This window comes from Prionailurus viverrinus, chromosome B4, assembly GCF_022837055.1.
Source record: "Prionailurus viverrinus isolate Anna chromosome B4, UM_Priviv_1.0, whole genome shotgun sequence".
NCBI lineage: Eukaryota > Metazoa > Chordata > Mammalia > Carnivora > Felidae > Prionailurus > Prionailurus viverrinus.
The window spans coordinates 61,140,372-61,147,189 of record NC_062567.1 but is presented as its reverse complement, the minus strand read 5'-3'; the positions used below and the strand labels follow the sequence as shown (position 1 = coordinate 61,147,189).

Below are 6,818 nucleotides of genomic sequence, written 5' to 3'. Positions count from 1 at the left end.
ACACCCAGCCCTCGCCTCCCTACTTCTCCTTTTATTCTTCCCATTGGTCCCTCATCTCCAGCCACACTGGCTTCTTTTCGGTTTCCTGAATGCAAGCATGCTTCTATACCTCAGGAGCTTGGCACTTACTTTTCCTTCTGTTTGGAAGACTATTTCATCGCATAACCATATGGCTTCCTCCCTTACATCCTTCAGGTCTCTATTTAGATGTCACCTTCACGGAGAAGCTCTCCCTGACCACCCTACAAACTATTTTGTATTTCTGCCACCCACCCCTAGGACAGCCTAACCCGCCTTGCTCTTATTTTTCTCCATAGCACCTATTACTATTTAATATATTATCTATTTATTTGTTGTTTTTGTGTTCCCCAATTGAATGCAAACAAAAACTTAGTCTTCACACTGTATTATCTCTACACCTAAACCAATGCCTGTCATATACTAGGTGCCCAATAAACATTTGTTGAATGTACGAATAAATGAATCCTAACAGAATGCAAGAAACACACATAGAATTTACATAGAATTGTAAATAACAGTTATATTTGGTTAAAAGCCTTGGAAAATGGAAAACAAGGACATACAGATATGGGTATTTGGAGGGTTTTCAGTTCTATGGGAAAATTGCCCTGGTCAGCAATAAAGAAGAACGAAGTTGAATAGCTGGCTCTCAGACAAGAGATAAAAGAATGAAGATCAAATTGTGCTTCAGACTTGAGACAACCAGATCTTACTTACCGAGTAAGCCAAGAACACATTGGAAACTGGCCCAGGGCATAGGTAAAAGGCTCCACAAAGCAGGACTCCCCAGGCATGCACTGGTTACCAAAGAGATGAGCCTCCTCTTGAGGATAATATTATAATGAGAAATGAAGAAAATCATCACTGAGCATATTGATGTAATCAGTGCCACCTTGGAGGAAGACCTGGGGGAGATGTAAACATGGATCAAGGATAAGAATACCTGAGTACAGATTTTAGACTGTAAATAAAAATAAACTTGGGCTCAAGAACTTCATGGTTATTGAATATCCATGAACCTTTCTCCAGATGGATTCACGACTGGGGTTTGTAGTTATAAATTTGACCTTTGAATCAACAACATTGATTCATATTATACTTCAATAAAAACAAGTTGGTTTTTTTGTTTTGTTTTGTTTTGTTTTGTTTTGTTTTTCCTGAAATGAAACAACTTATTCCCCAGGTAGTTTGTGTGCCCTGGTAGGGAATGGATGCCTATGGCCTCTTACTGCTTGGTTTGCTTTCTCTGCCTCTTACTACAGTTACAAAGAGACTATCTAGACGGGGAGAGTATCAAAGAGAAAAGCAATACAAATCAACATTTAACATACAGTGGATGATGTGCACTAGTCATTTTGCAATGTATATAAATATCAGATCATTAAATCATACCTGAAACTAATATAATATTATATGTCAATTTTACCTCAATAAAAAATTATACATACATACATATGTATTCACATACTGTGTGATGGTGCAGGTAAGTAATATTAGTAATTATCATTATTAAAAGGTTATATTTATACAGTACTTTACAAATTCAAGTGTGCAGTATACTCGTTTCATTCTCGCTACTGCCCCCTTGAGTTAGGTGTCAACACTCCCACTTACAGTGAAGAAATTGGGGCTCAAGCAGGCTAAGAGGCCTTGCTCAAAGTCATTCAGCTGTGACCTACACCTAGATTGAAGATACGTGCTGGCGTGTCCAGTATAGTCCCCATTTATGCCTGTTCTCCTAGTGTAATTATTAATAGCAACTCTCACTCTCCCAAGTCTCCTACTTGGACAATAAACTTTATGGTGACTCTGTCAAAACCTGCTTCTTTCATTCACTTAATTCCAATCTTTTATTTCATTATTGCTTTGTTTCTTCCACTTATAGCAGCTCAGGGTGGTTATAACATCCTAAAGAGCTGGCTTCAGACCATGGGATCACTTCTATGATAAGGATATTTCTATGAGAAAGGGTATTTCAGGTTGCAAACCAATTCAACCAGTAACTTTTAAAATGGAGAATTATCAGTATAGTCTACTAAACGATCAGGGTCTAAATCCTAGCTCTACTACTTCCTAACTATGTGGCTTTGGGGAAAATAATATGGAAAAAATCAGTCAGAGCACCATTAACATAAGACTTTATTTTAAAATATTGGTCCCAAGAAGTGTCTTGAAGGAGCTAGAGAACAGTTTACCTTCGGGAAGGAAGGGGCAAGAATTTCATAGAATTTTAGCTGGTGTTGAGTAGGAGACTATCAGCCAAAATTCAGCTAGTTTGGGGAATAGCTGGTCAGAAAAGTGTCTTGAAAGAGGAGGAAATTGTACTGCAGATTACCAGCCATTATTTGGGCAACTTGAATTTATCAACATAGATGGGAGAGACAGATAGGGACTAGGATCCTGTGCAAGAAGAATGGGAGAAACAATTCAGGCAAAGTAGACATACAGGGGCCACATGGAAAACTCTTGCATCCTCAGGGACTCTTACATAAATTTTCCTCTCTCCCAAACTCAAATGTCCTCACCACAAAACAAAAGGATATATAGTACATACCTCCCAAGTTGTTGAGAAGAGTAAATATGTTATTAAATATAAAGCAGGCAAAACAGTGACTGACACAATTCATTTGGAAGGGGGTCAGTAACAAAAGGAGGCTTGGATTGGCATTAGTGTCTATGTAATTTTTTTTTTTTTTTTGAGAGAGAGAGAGAGAGAGGATGCAAGTGAGCGAGAGGCAGAGGAAGAGAGAGAGAATCCCACGAGGGGCAGAGAGGGAGAGTGAGAGAAGCAGGCTCATGTTCACCTGAAGCAGGGCTTGTGTTCACCCGAAAGGGGGCTCGTGGTCACCTGATGTGGGACTTAACTCACTAACTGTGAGATCATGACCTGAGCCAAAGTCAGATACAAAACGACTGAGCTACCCAGGCGCCTGCTTCCATAATTTTAATAAACTCTTCCACATACATCCTCTGATGTGGAAAATGACTTGTTCTCAAAGAACTAGCTCAACACTAATCCCTATGACACTGTACCATTCGCCATCCTTCTCAACCCAACCAAGTTGCCATCTCTAAAAGACAACATTCTGGATCTTTAAGGGAGGGCTAAGGGACTTTCCCAAGGCTTTCTTGTATTTGCATAATAAATTCATCATTTTCTACTTAGATTACATATTATAGGCCAATAAATAAAACACAATTTACTACAGAAGCTTTGATTCACAGTTTCCGTAAGTTTGAGAAAAAAATCAATTATTCATAATAAAGGATGAAAACTTCAAAAGCCATATGAGGTGAGGGGTAGAGAGTATGCCTAGAGATTTTGGAGTCAGGGGACTTCCCAAGCTGTCGTTGGACCTCACCCACTCAATAGGTTGGAACACAGACCGGTGATTCATAGTAGTTTGAAGGTGTTTTATTTGGTACTCATTACTTAGAGGTTTTACTATATTTTCCTTGGGGGAAAGAAATTCCTTTTTTTCTTTCCTTTTCCTTTTTTTTTTTTTTTTGGCTCTTTGAAAATAAGGTAGATTTCTTCAGATGTCAAAAGTATTAATGACTAATCCAATAGCTTCTCTTTAGCACTAAGCCTGAAAGAATGGTGATTAATTCCCATCTGCTGTTTAGTAGTTTCATTCCCAGAAATCACAAATTTTCCATTATTTTCTTGCCAGAACTGTCCAAATTCTGTCCAGAACCAAAAGCTCTGGTGATATGAACAGTTTCTATTGTAAGTGTCAACATTCTACACATTTTTACCCTATCTGTACAACAGCACAAAGAGCTTTATAAAGATACACGCTGCTATTAATCAAGGTCTGGAAAGGCTGTCCATTTTTTTCTGTGTTCATGTAGAAAGGTAACTCTTTTACAAAGGAAATTATTGTTTCTAAATTCAAGGTTTATGTTTTTGGCATCAGAATATCCCCATTTCATCCCAAGATTATACAAATATTCATTAGGGTTTCTTTTCCTTTGATATTTACTGTTTTATGACAAGTGTTTCATTCCATTTTGCACCTTTATATTTTCTGTATTTTAAGTTGAACAAGTTTTACTTTTATAAGAAAAAAGATAGAAAATAATTTTAAGAAAAAAGATAAAAAATAATTTTTAAAAAATTCATATACATACAGGTTCACACAGCATCAAATAAATAAGGTTAAGACAATACAGGCATAAAGAGTTCCAAGAAAAACAGATGGAAACTAGAGTGACAAAAGATGTTTCACAAAGGCAGTGGCAGTGAAATGGCCTTAAACAGAAGTGATGTAGGTTAAGAGAAGAAGCAAAGGAGGGCAGAGGATTAGGGGAAGGAGAAATGCAACAAAGCATTGTGAAGTTTATGTGAAGGGGGGAATTGGTTTGTCTCAAGTGTAATATTTATGCAAAAGAGAAAACTGTGGGGATATAGGATCCACATTGTAAAGAGTTTAGAATTAGGATTAAAGGAACTTTATTTTGCAAAACTCAGACACAAATTGAAGAACTGACTAGAGTTTTAACTTGCATTTGCAAAGGAGACAAGTTAATACAGAACTGGCTCACCTATTCAAGAAAATAGAAGTCTTTGAATTAAAAAAAATCACAAGGTCAGGAGATAATTCCATTTGTTCCTTGGTAGTCAGTAATTCTGATTAGATAGCTTTGGGGTCCATTTTGATAAAAACGAAAAACAAAATGTTTCTTTTGAATAAAAAATAACTTTATGGCTTATCTTAGAATGCAAGGCTTTTAGAATATTCCTGTTTTTTTAAGACTTGTCTTAGAGCGAAATGCTTTTAGAAATGTCAGCCTTTTTTTAGGCTTTAGTACGTCATGGGCTTGATTAGTCGTTATTGTGGACAGGGTTAGACAAGACAACAGTTTTCTTTGCCATATTATATAAACTAGAGTGTAGAGCTTCAAACATCTGGAGGCTTCAAGACGGGCTGTGATCATATAGGTTGTGCACTGCACAACTGTAGGGGGTGCTATGTACATAGTGCCCCCTGGAATTATACAACGCAAAATCTGCTCAGCTATACTTGGAAACCTAGAAGCCAGGCAAGGAACATAAATCAGTGAAGCATATGACCCACCTAAAGGATTCCAACTAATTAAACAATGTTCAGAACACTGGAGCAATAAAACAAATTTGCAGACTATAACCAGCCTTGGAGATCCACTTTGCAACCTCTGCTATAGAACATAGAAACAGTCAATATTTTTGAGCAATGTAATGATGCATTAAAAAGGTCTATAAAATGAATTATAGAGCAAAAAGACTAGAAAGAAGGAGACCAGTAAGAAAACTTACTTCAATAATCTAGAATGGAGGAGAAAAGAGCCTGGCCTAGGCCTACGGTAATAGGATAGAAAGGAAAGAATTCTTAGGATTCAATGATAGAATTGATGACTTCCCACAAGGAAGAAAAAAAAAAAGGAGTCTGGAGTAATGCAAAGCTTTGAACATAGGTCCTTAGGAAAATACTTGGAGAAAAAAATATTTACCTTTGAAATAATTTCAGATATTATTTTAAAAAGATTTTTAGGGGTGCCTGGGTGACTCAGTCTATTGAGCGAGCAACTCTTGGTTTCAGCTCAGGTCATGATCTCACAATTCATGAGATCAAGCCCCATGTCTGGTTCTGCGCTGAAGGCAAGGAGCCTGCTTGGGATTCTCTGCTGATTGTTCAGAGCCTGGAGCCTGCTTCAGATTCTGTGTCTCCCTCTCTCTCTGCCCCTCCCCAGCTCATGATCTGTCTCTCTTTCTCTTTTTCTCTCTCTCAAAAATAAACACTAAAAAAACCATTTTTTTTTAATATATGGGAAAGAAGCAGAAAAGAGGGAGAAAGGAACTGGAAAAACTATGCAAAAATGTTAACAGTGACTATCTTTAAGTAATGTGGTTACGAGTTATAATTCTCTTCTTCATACTTATATGCAGTTTCCAAATTTTCTTCAATGGATGTGTTATGTTTATAATTAGAAAAAAATTGTTATAACACACTAAGGGTCTCACGTTTTATATAATCCATAAATTAAATCTCCATTGTTTTCTTTTTGTGACAACTATTTGCAATAGCAAATGCTAATAGGTTAGCTTTTTAGTGTTGGGAAAACAGATCTTGTTCTAGGGTGCTAAATACAATCCTTGCAATCTCAAAGAAATAAATATGTGGGGTGCCTGGGTGGCTCAGTCAGTTAAGCACCTGATTCAGCTCAGGTCATGATCTCACAGTTTGTGAGTTCAAGCCCTGCATCAGGCTCTGTGCTGACAGCTTGGAGCCTGGAGCCTGCTTTGGATTCTGTGTCTCCCTCTTTGCCACTGCCACACTCGCACTCTGTTCCTCTCTCACAAATAAATAAAACATTTAAAAAAAGTTTTAATAAAAGAAATAAATATTTAATATTTTCCAGTGTTAAAGACTTGTTTTAGACATTATTTTTTGACTCAAAAATTAACTTCAAATTGTTAATAATTTTGTTTAAAAGACATGATTTTGTTTCCTTTTTTTTTTTTAGCATTAGCTGTTAGCCTTTCTCTAGTGCATTCAAGCCTTAAAGACCATTCAAGCTTTTGCCAAGAACACAAAAATTCAAGGTAAGAAGAAACGATAATAGTATCAACAATAAAAATAATAATGTTTATAGATTTAAAAAATAGCTTCACAAATATTTCATACAGGGCTCATTTTACTTTTAAGAAAAAAAATAGAATGTAATAATGGCAGGGGTTTTTTTTAGCTCTACTTTGTGGGGGAGACACTGAGACTCAGAGAGGTAAATATCTTGCTCAGTATCACATAGCTACT

The 6,818-nt window shown here is 36.7% G+C and overlaps 1 long non-coding RNA gene across 2 annotated transcripts in view; it reads right to left on the bottom strand.

Moving 5' to 3' along the window:
* Nucleotides 1–776: 776 nt before the first annotated feature.
* LOC125171319 (uncharacterized) overlaps nucleotides 777–6,818 on the bottom strand; it is a 48,364-nt gene continuing 42,322 nt past the window's right edge. For both annotated transcript variants that reach the window (XR_007154257.1, XR_007154256.1), the window contains exon 6: nucleotides 777–926. This is a non-coding gene — a long non-coding RNA (uncharacterized LOC125171319). The remainder of the gene's footprint in view (nucleotides 927–6,818) is intronic.